Source organism: Schistocerca serialis, chromosome 9 (genome assembly GCF_023864345.2).
Source record: "Schistocerca serialis cubense isolate TAMUIC-IGC-003099 chromosome 9, iqSchSeri2.2, whole genome shotgun sequence".
NCBI classification, from domain to species: domain Eukaryota; kingdom Metazoa; phylum Arthropoda; class Insecta; order Orthoptera; family Acrididae; genus Schistocerca; species Schistocerca serialis.
The window spans coordinates 293,785,054-293,802,502 of NC_064646.1; the positions used below are offsets into that span (position 1 = coordinate 293,785,054).

A 17,449-nucleotide genomic window follows, 5' to 3' on the forward strand; every position below is an offset into this window, starting at 1 on the left:
CTTCGAATTCGGTTGTAAATAAAGCAAAGAACAAATACAGGTGAGTGGAAAATTGGTGTGAAACTAGCGTGTGTTCCAAAACAAAACAATGTACAGCTGAAGTCCCCATTACCCAGCGTCATAGTGAAACACACGCGCTTATACCGCTAGATCCTTCTGCCATCTCGGAGGTTTAGCAGAAGACGGCAGTGGTAGGCTAGAAAAGGGGTGGCGCGGTATTTGCCTGTGAACTCGCTCCTGCAGCAGTCCCCTGGCGGCGCAGCGGCGGGGGCCGCTGGTGCGTGTCTGCGGAAGCAGACTGGCTGGCGGCCTTTTGAGGACCGCCGCCGCCGCCGCCGTCCGCGTGTTTACAGCTGTGGCTGCACAGCGCGCAGATCCGGCGCGGCCACAGCGTGCCTGCTCAGCACGTTACGTCACGCGTGGCGGTCTCCGCCGACCGCTTCGTCCACACAATGGGAAAGGACACAGGACTGCCTACCGACTCCGGGCGCCGCTTTGACCCACTAACCGCGCCGCGCATTGTGCTACACAGGCTTACGTGTTGCCTTTGCTTACGCCGCTCCTCTGTCTCGGTTCCTTTATCCACCCCAGTTCCGGCTGCGCAACTACAACAAACGTCTCTGGTCACCGTGAGAGTATAATTCGAGTAACAAATGAGCGTTCACTGGCAGTAAATCCTGTGGTGGTGTTTATGTCCTGTTAGTTGTGATTTTAATACGAATGATCGTCATCATCCAGCATTGGTTTGGGCATCCTTATCTGTTGCAATTTCAGGTAGACTGCAGCTTCCATCTCTATTTAGGGCGCCCAACATTTCTTTTCGCGTGAGATGTACATTAATTTAGGCATTCGTTCGTCTGACATCCGTCGAATGTCTTCATGGTATTCCTTTCTGTACTCTTCTGTTTTCAGATGTACACTTTGGACGCCATTTCCGTATTCTCTATCCGACCTATGACTATGTAACCAATTACGGCTCTTAGGAGGTTCATCTCTGTTGCTTCAGTCCTCCTCCGTTGACTAGCGGTTAGAGTCCAGGTCCTTAACCATACCAGTAGAGCTGGTACTACCATCAAATTATAAAATAATACTGTCTCTCACCTAATTTTTTTGAGCACACTGTAATTAATAGTATCTACTAGTTGTTGAAATTTTTGCAATTTATGTTTTTGGTCATTGAAAGTAATATGAGACCTCACATCTAAAGTGTTTGAAAGTATTTATTTTCTTAGTTGTTTATAGTCAATTCTTATTTTCTTAAATGCTCCGTACTGTGGAATGTCATTATCTCAGTTTTAGTTTTTTCTTCTTTCCTATTACCATTCGCTGCCTTGTGTAAGGTGGATTGCTCGCACTAACACGATTCATTATACCATTCAGTAGTTTTAGAGACACTGCGGGCTGATCGTCACATGAAGATGTTACATGAACATTATTTTCTGGACCATGTGTAGCTAGGGGCTAGGATCGTGGTGATCCCAAGCATCTCGATGTCTGTGACAAATTCATGTACCCACCTTACACACTCGTGCACCTAAATATTGTGAGACTGTGTGTGCGTGAAATTAAATTTCTCACGGATTCGCCCGACTCTAGCATCTACTTGCACACAATCGCAAAAATAACACACCTGTAACACCTCCATTCGATGATCAGGGTTGCCGTGGCTCTCAAACTAGTTAATGCTCCAATAAATCGTGTTCAATTGAGGAAGCTACTGTTTGTATACCATACATCCACAGTTGATGTAATGATATGCTGTAGTGTAAATTTCACTGGCTCTTCAGTATATGACTAAATTGCCCATTATCACTACTTGCGCCTTACAGTTTATAAAATGGCCTGAAATACGTAATTGTCAGTTGGTACTCCGTAATTGAGTACCCATTGATACCCGCTGACAAATCCGGCAGTGCTGGTATTCATTTCGTCAGAAACGGAAACAAAAAATCAACTGTGTTTAGAGTGTATATAGAAAAAGTTTCAATTCCGTGTATTCATCTTCGAAATTATGTAACAGCTGTACAAATAAATGCGCAGAATATAAAAATATTTAAGTGCAGTACCCAAATTAAGAAACATGAACCCGGACAGTTTCTGTGCGCTGGGCGCAGCTCCTACCCATGTTTACAACGCGATTTGGTACACGTCTCTACTGCAGCGCCTCTTCATCGCTTTATAGGCGGCTATTGTTTTCGCGTACAGCCTATTGCGTTTCGCAGTTAAAAGCTGTCAAAAGCGACGCTAGTGTCAGGGATTTCCTTAATTTAACTCGACTTCACGAGGGTCTTAGTGGTAAAGAAAAAATGTATTAAAACTTCATGTATGATGCGACAGTTTATCACGCATGTCAGTGGCGAAGGCGTCACATTCCTTGAACATCGTAGAGTGACATACAGGGTGTTTCAAAAATGACCGGTATATTTGAAACGGCAATAAAAACTTAACGAGCAGCGATAGAAATACACCGTTTGTTGCAATATGCTTGGGACAACAGTACATTTTCAGGCAGACAAACTTTCGAAATTACAGTAGTTACAATTTTCAACAACAGATGGCGCTGCAAGTGATGTGAAAGATATAGAAGACAACGCAGTCTGTGGGTGCGCCATTCTGTACGTCGTCTTTCTGCTGTAAGCGTGTGCTGTTCACAACGTGCAAGTGTGCTGTGGACAACATGGTTTATTCCTTAGAACAGAGGATTTTTCTGGTGTTGGAATTCCACCGCCTAGAACACAGTTTTCAACGGAGGTTTAATGTAACCAAAGGACCGAAAAGCGATACAATAAAGGATCTGTTTGAAAAATTTCAACGGACTGGGAACGTGACGGATGAACGTGCTGGAAAGGTAGGGCGACCGCGTACGGCAACCACAGAGGGCAACGCGCAGCTAGTGCAGCAGGTGATCCAACAGCGGCCTCGGGTTTCCGTTCGCCGTGTTGCAGCTGCGGTCCAAATGACGCCAACGTCCACGTATCGTCTCATGCGCCAGAGTTTACACCTCTATCCATACAAAATTCAAACGCGGCAATCCCTCAGCGCCGCTACCATTGCTGCACGAGAGACATTCGCTAACGATATAGTGCACAGGATTGATGACGGCGATATGCATGTGGGCAGCATTTGGTTTACTGACGAAGCTTATTTTTACCTGGACGGCTTCGTCAATAAACAGAACTGGCGCATATGGGGAACCGAAAAGCCCCATGTTGCAGTCCCATCGTCCCTGCATCCTCAAAAAGTACTGGTCTGGGCCGCCATTTCTTCCAAAGGAATCATTGGCCAATTTTTCAGATCCGAAACGATTACTGCATCACGCTATCTGGACATTCTTCGTGAATTTGTGGCGGTACAAACTGCCTTAGACGACACTGCGAACACCTCGTGGTTTATGCAAGATGGTGCCCGGCCACATCGCACGGCCGACGTCTTTAATTTCCTGAATGAATATTTCGATGATCGTGTGATTGCTTTGGGCTATCCGAAACATACGGGAGGCGGCGTGGATTGGCCTCCCTGTTCGCCAGACATGAACCCCTGTGACTTCTTTCTGTGGGGACACTTGAAAGATCAGGTGTACCGCCAGAATCCGGAAACAATTGAACAGCTGAAGCAGTACATCTCATCTGCATGTGAAGCCATTCCGCCAGATACGTTGTCAAAGGTTTCGGGTAATTTCATTCAGAGACTACGCCATATTATTGCTACGCATGGTGGATATGTGGAAAATATCGTACTATAGAGTTTCCCAGACCACAGCGCCATCTGTTGTTGAAAATTGTAACTACTGTAATTTCGAAAGTTTGTCTGCCTGAAAATGTACTGTTGTCCCAAGCATATTGCAACAAACGGTGTATTTCTATCGCTGCTCGTTTAGTTTTTATTGCCGTTTCAAATATACCGGTCATTTTTGAAACACCCTGTACTTGCATAGGTATATTCAGCCCCATATGAGGATATTGTCTGTGAAATATGTTCTAAATAGAGTTAGTAGCAAATGAGTAATAAATATAAACATCAACATTTTTCCAAGCATTTCAGTGTTTATGACGTCAGAACCCCTGAGTTGGTTCCAACCCGACAGTGACTGTTGCCTGATAGTCAGGAACACGCGTACCAAGTTTGGTTGGAATCGGTCCAGTGGTGTAGGAAATGCGGAACATACATACACACATACATCATACATACATACATTTTTATGATGTTTATGTATCCCAATCGTATATTATACAGGAAACGGAATTAAATGACTCTGCACAAACTTAGCTCAAATTGTTTTCACACCATTTCTACTCCTACTCAGACCAGGGGTGAAATGTCGCCGGTATTGTCACCATTCCGAGCAGCAACACCAGAAACAATGGATTCGACCTAATCTTATTTCGACTGATTTTGCATACCACTTCCTTCACACCTCCAACGGCATTCGTAGCATGCTATGCTTTTCTTTACCGCCCGCCCACACCACCCTCCCAATTTCTTTTGGAGATAGCAGGCCGTACCTGTACCAAGTTTAGTTTCTCGAGGCGTTTCAGGGTTATGCTTACACGTCGACACTTCCCCACCTTTACCCTCGCATATAGAGGAGCGATGAATGAAATACCCCAAGGGTCTCCCTCGAAAAATAGAGGTGCCACGAATGACATACCCCAAGGTAACCGTCTCTTGGCAGTAAGTCATACGTGTACTAAGTTTAATTACTTTGCTGTCGGGGTTGCAGAACTCCACTGACGCGACAAAATATTATGACCACTGCCTACTGCAAAATTCAGTGTCTCGTGGATCGCTGCGGGCACGTGAGTAGGAATAGAATATAAGCGAAGTAGAGATGAATGGGGGGGAATCATTCTAGCAACGATATGGACCGTGAATGGGATAATCTGCTGACATACGCTTGTTTCAAAATGGGCAGATCGTTGTAGTCCGGTGACTGGGAGCAAGCCTCTCAGAAACAGGAAAGCTGATCGGCTGTTGGCGTGTTGCTGCCGTAGACATCCATGGAAAGTGATTCAAGGACGGCGAAACCACGGGTAGGCGAAACGGTGATGGGCGTCCACGTCTCATCACAAAACGTATGTCTGCTTTGTAAAACAGGATAGACGGCGAACTGTGGCAAATCTGACGTCACAGTTCAGCGCTGGTGTAGGTGCAGTGTTTCGGAGCACACCATTCAGAGCACATTGTCACATACGTGTTGCCGTTGTATCCATCGACATCGTCAATTACGATGGCAGTCGGCACGGGATCCATCGAGATTGGACAGTGGATCAATTGAAATGTGTTGCCCGGTTAGATGAATCACCTTGATTGTTTGCAGTCGTCCCCGAGGCCTATGACGCCCTCCAGTAGGATAATGGTCCCTGTCACAATGCCAGAATCGTGCCACATGGCTCTGAGGAACATGATGATGAGCTTAGGTTCGTGTCGTGGCTACCAAATTCGCCTGGTCTGAGCTGATGGATGAAACACATTTGGGACGCCAAGCGGCGGCTGCTTCGCGCCCACAAACCACCAGCCTGTAATTTACAGAAAACCGACCAGAGAGTTGTCGAAATTATGCTACGCACAATAGATGCTGTATTGCGTTTCAACGACGTTTAACACGCTAGTAAGCACGTAGTCACTACTTTTTGGTGGATCTGTGTATTTGTGACAGAATGGAGTGGAACTGACGAGGGGTCATCCTGGAGTCAGAGGTCACGCCTGTGTGACTCCCTGTAACACCAGAGAGACTTGGTGAATCCTCTCTGGGCGGAGAGACGGTTTTGGAGTCACGGTAGGTGCATAGCGTGTCGTGTACTGGCAGAAGAGTGGGTAGCCGGAGCGGCCGCGGCTAAGCCTGCAGCTATGCCGGGCACGTAGCGCGGCTTCCTGCCGCCGTCGCTTGCATTGTAAACCTAGTATGCTGGCTGGCCCTCTCTGACGCCTCCTGACTCAACGGCTTGGCGTACCTCACCTCGTTCTGGCGCTTGGCTGTATTTGCTCTCTACCAGAGTTGGAAGAAACGCACCAACTAAGCACTGTATAAAATCAGCGTAGGATTTTCTTCGTTTATACGTGTTTCTTTGAAAAACGGATGATGTATTTCCGCCGTTTACTGTGATATGCCACCAAGACTCCTCATCTGTATACAAGGAGTGACAAAAACGAAACCGGACTACTCCCTTTACGAAAGAAGATTTGTCGTTGTTAGTGCAAGCTGTTTTTCGACCTTAAACTTCGTCCATACTCCGTAAAAAAAAAAGGAAAAAATCGTGCGATTGACTCAACAGTGAATGAGCAGTTCATAACAGAAATATTTTTGCACTCCGCCGACCATGGAACGAATTCAGAGACGCGCAGCAAGAATCGTATCAGGTCGGCGTAGTCCTTACGAAAGTGTAACAGAAATTGTTGGGGAACTTAAACGCGTATCCTTGGAAGAATCCTTATGTGGTTCTCGCGAAGCGCTGGAGCATAAGTTTAGAGAACCAGTACTCGAAGAAGATTGTGCTACTGTTGCACTGCCATCAAAGTATATCTCGCCTAGGGATGATTACAATGAGGTCAGAGCGATTACGGGACGTGCAGTCCCATATTCTATTCGCGGAAACCAAGTTGACATTGTTTTCGTAGACGCGACTGGACGTCGCCGCGACTATTGCAATCACGAAGATGAACACAGTTGTAGAATAGCTGGTTTGTCGCAAAATAGTAGTCAAGGATGTTTCTGCATCCATTTATTATTATTCATTAAGCGTTTCGGGCGCTGCCCATCGTCAAATGACCTGGTGACAGATGGCAACAGAAAAATATTCTTACACTCTAACAAATATATACAAGTGCCTTAAAAGAGGATGTATACTAAAATATTATTGAACAACAAAGAAATTTAAAACAAAATACGTACCATTCAGTGCAGAGTGAATACACAACTTTGAAAGGAATGTCGATCAACGTTGAAAGAAAAAGAGTTTACTATTTCACTCAGCAAATAACTTTAAGACTAACATTTATTTGCCGAGTGAAATAGTAAACTTTTTTCTTTCAACGTTGATTGACATTCCTTTCAAAGTTGTATATTCGTTCTGTTCTGAATGGTACGTGTTTTGTTTTAAATGTTTCTGACGTCATAGCATGGAATAAAACGTTGGGAAGTCTTTCCGAACGTGCAGAGCAGTACCTAGCATGTCAAACATTCCGAACGTGCGTCTGAGCGTTGGCCAATGAGCTGGCAGAACGTCGCTTACGTCACATGGACGCCATCTCCCCAGACTAGATAGTTGTGAGGAGTCATATTGGCATTCAGTTGAAGTCTATATGTATATGCAGTTTCTGAGCACCAGCAAATTGAGAATCTCTAGAAAACCCGTCGTTAATTGTATGATTCGTTGTAATAAAATGACGAGGAACATCATATTCGTCGTAAAAGAATTATTGTAACTTGAATATTATGATAGTATGCCATTAAAGGCAAGGGCACATAGAGAATTCATCAGAAACGCAGTTTTCTTGGTACAGTTTGTCGTTATTAAATTTCAGTCAGTAACATAGTTACGATTAAAGCTTTCCGGGTACGGTAACACGCTAGAATTGGCTGTCAAAGATGTAGTGGTCGGCTTAGCGCAGCCGGCACGGTAGCTCAGCGTGTTCGGTCAGAGGGTAAACCAACACTAAGTGAACGGTTCAACGAAGAGCCTGAACGGATTTCATCGGCGTCCGCCCCTAACGAATTCAACGAACAATATAGAACAAAGTGAGATAAAAAAATGAATAGCGTTACAGATTCGTAACAAGTGTGGAGGTGGTGGTGGAGTGGGCTCGCGTCCCAGAACATCTAAATATTTTTTTCTAATTTTCACGTTTTTAATAGGATCTGATACTTTCTGATCAGTTTAATATAAGTGTATACTATAATATTCGATGTTCTGTAAATATAAGTCTACTTTTTTTAGGAATGTGTTTGTTCGATTGGCTTGATTTACAGGACATCTTGTACTGCTTGTAGTAAGATATTTTATACTTTTTTTTTTTTCTTTTAAGTTTCGTAATTCATATGTTGTAAAGATCTGCAGCTGAATGGGGACAGTGATCAAGTAAGAAGTGTTTTACTAAAAATGGGAGAATGATGAAATAATTTTCATCTTACGTGAAGAACGATTGTAAATTTGTATCGCACTATTTGTAATGGAACGTTTATAAGCCAATGTCCTTATTGCTTATTGACTGGCCATGTTACTTTCCTTGTTGCATTAAAACATGTCCATGGATACTGAAGTTTCTATTTATGTATATTACAGACAGAACAACATGACCAGTATATGGACACTGTAAGAAATGTGCGTTTTAATAGAGCTAACCTAGGAATTTTACGTGGGCCCATTTCGTACACAGTATGATTTACGAACTGGAACCATCTCACAACTGCCATGTAGCGCGTTGCGATCGCGTACACTACTTTGGGGCACATGTACCATATGGACAAGTCGTATCGTTTCTGAGTGTTCAGCAGCACATTGAACTCGGCACGCTCAACGTAGACGTCAGAAAGCACGGTCCGTCTGCTGACGGCGTTATAGATATCTCGCTGGACATCAACTCGAGGGAAGTGCTTCCTAGAGGCATGGTCCCTTGGAGGTGATAATGCCGTTGTCTTCCTCCGACTTCTACACCTACAGTGCCTGAAAAAAAAGTGAAGCACCCAGAAGGAAAGGTAGAAACGAAGTAAAAATGGTTCAAATGGCTCTGAGCACTACGGGACTTCACTTCTGAGGTCATCAGTCCCCTAGAACTTAGAACTACTTAAACCTAACTAACCTAAGGACATCACACACACCCATGCCCGAGGCAGGATTCGAACTTGCTACCGTAGCGGTCGCGCGGTTCCAGACTGTAGCGCCTAGAACCGCTCGGCCACCCCAGCCGGCTAGAAACGAAGTAAAACTTCGTGTGTTGGCTTGGTGTGTGTTCCAGTGATTACAGCATCGAGTCAGATTTACAGAGAACTTGAGAATAAGAGCTCACACAACAGTATGCCATCCCGCTCCCCTCCGCGATGGATGGACGCACTGATTCGGTTGGAGAGGGTGTCGTGAGGTCTGAGCTGGTCCCACACATGCGCTATCGGGGACAGGTAGCGTCACGCAGACAGTTCATACAGACTTGTGCCGTGAGTGAACGAGCGTTTTCCTGTTGAAAAGTGACCTGCACAATATTGTTGCATTCGAGGTAGCACATCAGGACGAATCGAGTGAGAGACGTATTATTGTGCTGTCAAAGTTCTGTCAGATACTACCATCGGTGACCTGGAATAATACGCGATGGCTCCCCACACATGGCACCAGGCGTAACACCGATGTGCCTACATTGTAAGAGTGGAACCTCTCTCCAAGTCCCCCCCTCCCCCCCCCCCCCTTCCATGCTCGCCAACGATGGTCATCCAAGGTAGTGCAGAACTGCTGAACACAACGAGACGCCATTCACCAGCAGACCATGCTTCCCGGTCATGGCAACAGGCCAGAGACAGCCGTTTGTGTTGTGGTGTTAACGACTGCCGTCGGTCGTTCCGTATTCTGGTAGTCTCCGATCCGTGGTGCGTGGTGACATAAAGCTTCAGAGTGTCCATTACTTGTTCTCGGATGGCAGGCGCAAATGTGAGAGGGTTATGGTGTACTTGATGCACAAAATCGACCCTCCCATGTGGTGGTCAGACGCGGTCAATGGGAACCTTAGAGAGTACATCTGCCGCCACTTTCCCACCCAGTCCAACAATGTGGCACACTGTCACATCCGAATACCTCACAGATCTGGGTATTGGTTGACTCGACCAGCCGACAAAATGGAGACCCACAAAGAAGCCCTTATGAAACTCCATCATGTGCTCATAAACGCTGTCTCACACGCGCTATTGCATCTCCGTGTCTTTCAAGGTGATCACTGAACATCCGATGCTGTTCACACCATTTATATACCCTACCCGTCCTGGTAACAACACTAAACACCAGTAACAGTAATGCACTCTGACGGCAGTTCTATTTGTCTCAGAGAATTCCCATTCCTGTCATTTACATGCCACTGATGATGTGCATGTAAACGAAGTTACATCGACGATGACCTTTGGATGCTTTGTGTGTGTGTGTGTGTGTGTGTGTGTGTGTCAGGCATTGTACACGCATACTAACCAACCACTACGGTATAGATAGCAGAGGGTGTGAACTGACTTATCCACCCACTTATAGGGGGACCAACTGTTCAACCTGGCTCTGAACCACGGTGCAGCTCGGTATTATGGATATTAACAAACATTGCCAGAGGTGAAACAACTGATGAGTAAGAATAGATAAATTGTGTCACTTTATATGGAATCGAACGCCACACCTTTGAGCTATATAGTCTGGCTCTTAGCCAGTGGCGGAGATACATTTACCCAACGGGTCGCCTATTCTGATCAGCTTTCGCACGACTGTAGTTCGTACTGAGATGTAACAAATGCTGCTGTAGTACGATACGCCCCTCTGACATTTCCGAGACTGTTGAACAACATATTACGGCGCCAGCTGCCCAGCACAGAGGTTAGCGCAACCGGCTTGGGCTGCCAGCTGGAACTCTATCCGTACTGCGTTGGCTCTCGACATCTTATTTTCCCTAATATGCCACCAAAAACACATGGTGATTCTTGGATCTCCGTTGAAGGTTCTGATAACAGTTACATTTCAAAATCACCATGATCTTGTTCAAAGTATAGTGTAACTGGTTATGAACAGTTGACTAATCGCTCAACCACTACTAGTGTCGAAATTAGCCTGTCTGCAACACAGCAGGTACGAAAGCAACCAACCGTGGTCCCATTCTACAAATAGAGGACGTAAATTCTCTCTATTAATGCTTTAAAAGCGATACAAATACAGTGTACAATATTCAAAACAGGTAGACCCATCACTGCTTTACGGGTATGAATGTTCGTCTCATCACGATTTCATATTGCACAATGATTATGTGTCTCCACAAATGTACATAAGAAAGTAAGTTACTCATGTCGTCTCACGATAAAACCATAGCCCAACCAGAATGAAGCAGTGTCAGAAGAGATTACAAAAGAAGGGACCGTTTATGAGAAGTTGCTCCGCTTACACTCCTCAGATTTAGTGGTAAGAGAGCCCAGTGGACAGGCCGTCAAAAACTGAACACAGATCAAGCATGAAAGCAGCATAAAAATTGTGAACGGTCTACGCTTTCCAAGTGCAACCTTGAACGAAGCAGAGAAGCGACGGCGTGGACTGCAAAGCGGGTGAGCCGTGTCCTTTGTTCTGATTTATTTATTATTCGCTGTTCGCTGTATTCGTAATTTGTGTCTGTGTCGTGGTGTAACGCCCGTTTGCTACAGTGAGGTGGAGGGAAGGGATCTGTAATGATGACTGTTGATTCTGCAAAACTACTCTATTAGCAGCCGAAAGGAAGCGGATTTCGAATGGATACCGCAAACGTTCGATGGCAAGGTGACAAGTCAACCGAATCCTCCACCGGAAAACACGTCTGATGTGTCATACACAGCATTAGTGACAGTTCGTGTGTCATATGATAAGAATCTATTAACGACACACCAAATTTGTACGCCTGTTAAGAGAGTGAGATATGACTCCCTGCACGATTTAGGTGTTCGTATGAATGCGGATGTGATCACTCCCAAGGAAATGATGAAAACATAATGAATTTGTCACCTAACCTGCAACAAACGAACGTAACGGTTTTACATTCACACAGGTTTCTCTGTGCCGTGTCAAAACAAATGTTTTTGAAGTTGCGTTCCGTTTTCACCCTTCCCGTGAGGCGTCTTTGTGGTATTTCGCTTGCTCTCGCTATTTATCACATTTACTTGCGACGGTAATGTATTCTTACCACGCGACTTGTATTCTATAACCAATGTATAGTATGACAACTGCTGTTCATCCATGCTGACGATACTCAGTGGCTGCTCAAGGATAGACGTTTGAAGAAGTAGAGGAAAAGTTGACTTCTGCGCGAGATACGTTTGTCTCCTACTACTCATCTAAAGCAAAATCCCAAGACTCACGTGTGTTCATTTCACTTGAAGAATAGAGAAGCGCGGCGGGAACTGGACGTTACATGGCAAGGCAAACGACTGGAGCATTGTTCAACACCATTATATCTGGGTGTTACCCTTGACCGAACTCTGTCCTTCAGGAAACAAGTCAGTTCACGGAATAACATCTTGAGGAAGCACACATCCACCGCCTGGGGAGCAAGTCCTCCCGTCCAGAGAATTTCGGCTCTTGCTTTGTGTGTGTCCGCTGCAGAGTATGCTTCACTTGTGTGGAGTGTATCCACTCGGACCAAACAGGTTGATATTGTAATCAGTGAGACCATCCGAATCTTGTGGGGATATATGAAGCCAATTCTAGTCGATAAAATCTACCCGATTGTTGGTATGGCTCCCCCCACTATCAGAAGGGCTGTTGTTGCTGATGTAAAGAGGGCTGAACAAACTTATGATCACTGGCATCCACTGCATGACCATCAGGCTGAGTCGAGAAAGAGCTTCATCGCCAGGACTCAACCACTAGAGGGAACAGAATAACCTCATCACCAGGTGGAAGAGCAAGTTAACATCTTATATCCCTGTAAAGGAAGAGCAGGCAATGACTTGCCCTACCCTATTTGGAGATCGCCCAATCGTCTTAGTGTGGGCGTTTCTCTTTGCAAGACGAAAATGCAAAAATGAAGCATTCTTCCAGCTGATGGAGATACACCCTGCGAGTGCGGAACAAAACAAGACCCGGCCCACCTGCTAATTTGTTGGTTCAAATGGCTCTGAGTACTATGGGACTTAACTTCTGAGGTCATCAGTCCCCCAGAACTTAGAACTACTTAAACCTAACCAACCTAAGGACACCACACACATCCATGCCCGAGGCAGGATTCGAACCTGTGACCGTAGCGGTCACGCGGTTCCAGGCTGAAGCTACTAGAGCCGCACGGCCACACCGGCCGGCTGCTAATTTGTCCTCAACTTGAACAACCATGCACAACACGGGAAACAACAAGGCCATCGGAGTTGCTACCTTCTGGTAATGCTGACTGGACACGGAAATGAACGAATGAGTATGACAGTTGCCAAGACTTCAGAAAGAGAACAGACACTTCACTGACCGGAAGGACAGTTCCTAAAACTGTGGAAAAAAAAGAAAAATAAATGGCACTAGAGGGTTTTGTACCCGGATCGCCCGCTTCGGAGTCCAACACCGCGACCACTTAACCACGTCTCCACGGCTCTAACATACTCTTAAACGTTGCACTTGTTAAGCTTCGACCGTTCACTGTTTCTATTTTTTTCCCCATAGTAAAGTATACCTTCTTCCTGTTCTGATGCTTGATCTGTGTTCAGTTTTTGGTGGCCTATCAACTGGGCCATCTTACCACTAGTCTACATCTGAGGGGGAGGTTCCCTTGTAAGACAAACGGGTCCTCCGGAATGAAGCAGTGGAATGCGGTTACCGGAGCCTGAAGGCTGGGTTGATTGGGCTGCCACTCGCGTGTGGACAGACAGTGGTGTAGGCGCCGTGTTGGCCGCGCCCCGTGTCACCCAAGTCGTGCGTGCAGCACGCGTGGACTACGCGCCAGGCGCGCCCTACAACGGGGCACCGACTGTTACCCGTGCCTTCCGCCGTACGTGTCAGCCATGCGAAACAGTTCTACAAAGCGTTCCACATAAAAGGACAAGGTCAGACACTACATTAAAGCCACGTTGTCTGCAGGTCCGGTAACCCGGTAGTGCAACAGTTGCTCATACCGATAGTAACAGACATGCAAGGGTCTCTCATTTTCTTGTCGTTTCCTTCTTTTAAAGGACTCAAGCTAAAACTTCTGTCGTCAGCATACCTTCTATTTGAGTATGGAGGTCGTACAATGGAGAGCTCGTATTTCTCTCTCTCTCTCTCTCTCTCTCTCTCTCTCTCTGTTAGTTTCTTTATTATTAAGTCATATTTCCAATAAAGGTCGGTGAGACCGCGGCATAACAGGTAATTTGTTTGCTGTGTGTGTAAATCTAATTTTATTCCCTTAGCTTCAAGCATATTGCAATAAGACGATTTACATCGTGTATTTTAAGAGGAAAAGAGCCTAATTTTGACATCCCTTTTCAGGCGTGGCATGCCGAGTGCCTATACGATAATAGTGGCGTGGAAAATTGAAAACAGAAAACAGTCATAGCTCAGATTCTGAGCAAGAGTTGGATGACGTGCGCGAATTCTTCTGATGGTAGCGGTTTTGGTGGCAGTGATGAAAACACTGTGTGTATTTTTACGAAAGAAATAAGTTTTTCAAGCGAAGGAAGGAACAACATCCATTGAATATAAGAACTGGCGCCATAATATAATTGTTCTAGTCCGTGAGCTTCGGCCAACAGCTAGAAGTTTGCGGCAAACTCCAGAAATAGAATCCGTGTGGGAAGTTCGGTTTTCTGAAAATATTCTGTCAGAAATCATGACATGTACAAATGGAAAAAGTCAAATAAGAGAAGAAATTGCGAGAATCAGGAGAGATTGACTTGTGTTCTCGACGTTGACATGACCGAACTAAAGGCATTCATCGGTCTTGTTATAGAAACAGCTATTTCCAAATCAGGAAACGAGTCCACAGACTGTCCTTTTAATACTGATGGCAAAGGACGTGATATTTTTCGATGTACCTGACAAAAAATAGGATATTGTTCATTTTCGCTCGTCTTAAGTTTGATAACCCAGAAGATTAGGAAGAAAGGAAGAAGGAAGATTCTGCTGCAGCAGTTTCAAAGATTTTTAGCCTTTTTATTGAAAACAGTTAACACTGTATTACCTTAGGAGCTACAATGACTGTGGATGAGGTGCTGGTAGAGTTCAGAGGGCGTTGCAGCTTCGTTGTCTATATGACAAAGAAACTGGGAAAATATGGTATTAAAGTAATGTGCCTGACTGAAGCAAGAACTTATTCTCTTTATAATGCAAATATCTACTGTGGAAGATAAAGTGGTAGTTTCATCGTATCAAATGAAGATAAAAAGCTGAAAATGCGAACTCAAACTGTGGTGAGACTGGTGAAGCAAGTTTAACAAACTCTTAGAAATGTGGCGGAAGATCCATAGACCTGGTTCAACTTCCTTAGAATATAACACAACACTGGCATCTCTTCCGAGAAGCCGTAAACAGCAGTCTTCTCCAGTCTTCCACTTTGGGGAAAAAGTTATTGGGAATTTGTGGTTTATTCTTCTTCTTTAGAGTGCCCACGAAATGTTGGTCCATTCTAAAGACGTTCTTTCAGACTTCTGCGGTTTCTTCAGTATACAATTCTTCTCATTTAATTCTGAGGAAAATAATTGACACACAAATTGTTGTTTTCGTATCTTGTAATTTTACGTCACAGATTGATCATGAAGTGTTCCTCTTTACGTTATTACCATGATACGTGGGAGTTAAGTAAACCTGTTGCGTACAATTTTCGAAGTGTTTGCCGTGAAAATTAGGCCGTGAGGCACTTACCGTCTGGTTCGTTTTAGGTGATAAATTGCTGTGTTGTAAATGTAGCTATCATGCTGAAATTGTTTTTAAAGCCGGAACAGAAGCCATATCTCACTACAGCATGACGTAAATAGAAGTCGAATACTTTACTTGAGGTCACTGCCGCTGAGCGCGCTGTGTGATCAGTTCTTCGAATGGGTCTAAGCACTATGGAACTTAACAAAAAAAATGGCTCTGAGCACTATGGGACTTAACATCTATGGTCATCAGTCCCCTAGAACTTAGAACTACTTAAACCTAACTAACCTAAGGACAGCACACAACACCCAGCCATCACGAGGCAGAGAAAATCCCTGACCCCGCCGGGAATCGAACCCGGGAACCCGAGCGTGGGAAGCGAGAACGCTACCGCACGACCACGAGATGCGGGCCTGGAACTTAACATCTGAGGTCATTAGTCCCATAGACTTAGAACAACTTAAACCTAAGTAACCTAAGGACATCACACGCATCCATGGCCGAGGCAGCATTCGAACCTGCGACTGTAGCAGCAGCGCGGCTCCGGACTGAAGCGCCTAGGACTAATGACCTCAGCAGTTGAGTCCCATAGTGCTCAGAGCCATTTTGAAGCGCCTAGAACCGCTCGGCCACAGCGGCCGTTTCAGTGCTTCGAAGTAGACGTAAGTCACTCAGAATGACTGACTGCGATTTGTTGTCGTACTTGTTGCAGGAAGAATGATGAAGAATACGGAAATATATATCCAATAGATACGTAATGGGAAAGCTAAAACACATTCCATCTTTAGGACAAGGCTTGGCGAAGGTTTCTGTACGACACTTCGCCAGTTCTCGTTCATTAATCGACGACAATAAGTTCAGTGAGTTCTTGAGGTTTAACATTGTCCAGTTGAACTATGTCTTACAAGGGGAGGCCACGACTTTGGGATCGCAGATTCACTTCAGACTTTGTATACCTTCAGTAGGCCAATAAAACAACATAGAGTGCAGGTACTATGATGCACTACTCTGAGAAGCCCGAGGAAATAGCATGAGAAGTTTTATGCGTCTATTATGTAACTGATGTGTCTCTACATAAGTGCCGGACGTTAGAACCTATGGTGGTCAGGTGGTTAGCCTTCGAGTTTCGTAAGACAAATGTGTATGAAGCCACGGTTCGGCTCCATCTGAAACTTAATTTTTAGTCTATATTTTTTCATCACTGGTCACATTATTTAATTTATATGACATTTGAAAGGGAATATAATTTAAATGAAGTTTTAATTAGTTTCACGTTATTTGACTACTTACTATTTTAATTAAATTTACTTATTAGAACAAACTGTCTACAAGTAAGTGAAGAAACGCGTACAGTTTTCCGGAAAATGTATGCCTTTCGTGATTTGAGAAATCCGTTGTGCATGCAATCTGGTAAGGGACCAGGAACTACTTCGCACCTCGACACTTGGGCTGCAGGTACAGAGGCAGGTCCCATTTGGCAGTTAGATAAGCTGCGTAGGGGTGAGACGTTGCTAATGTAGCGAGGACGAATAGCGTAGATGCAAATTTTTTGACTATCACGGAATTTACACTTGTACTACGACAATGAAGATCTGAACTGGAGTCGAACCGTCGCCTCATACACGCTCGTCTTGCGAAGCTCGAACGGTAACCACTTGTCCACCATCGACTCTAGCGTCCTGTACCTACGCACAGATACATCTGTTACATAACAGACGCATAAAACTTCTCTTGCGATTTTCTCAGGGTTGCCAGAGTAGTGCACCTTGCTACTTGCACGCTGTGTTGTTTTAATGGGCTACTAAAGGTGTACAAAGTTTGAAGTAAATCCCTGATTCCAACGCTGTGGCCTCCCCTTGTTAGATCTGGTCAATGAAGATGTCAGCAACGCTTCATCAAGTGGATTTTTGTATGCAATTACACTTGACGAAAAATTAGCCACG

At 44.9% G+C, this 17,449-nt stretch overlaps 1 protein-coding gene across 4 annotated transcripts in view; it reads left to right on the plus strand.

Annotated features, from left to right (window-relative positions):
- LOC126419777 (afadin) overlaps positions 1–17,449 on the plus strand; it is a 1,120,405-nt gene that overhangs the window by 170,755 nt on the left and 932,201 nt on the right. The gene's annotated exons all lie outside the window — the stretch shown is intronic.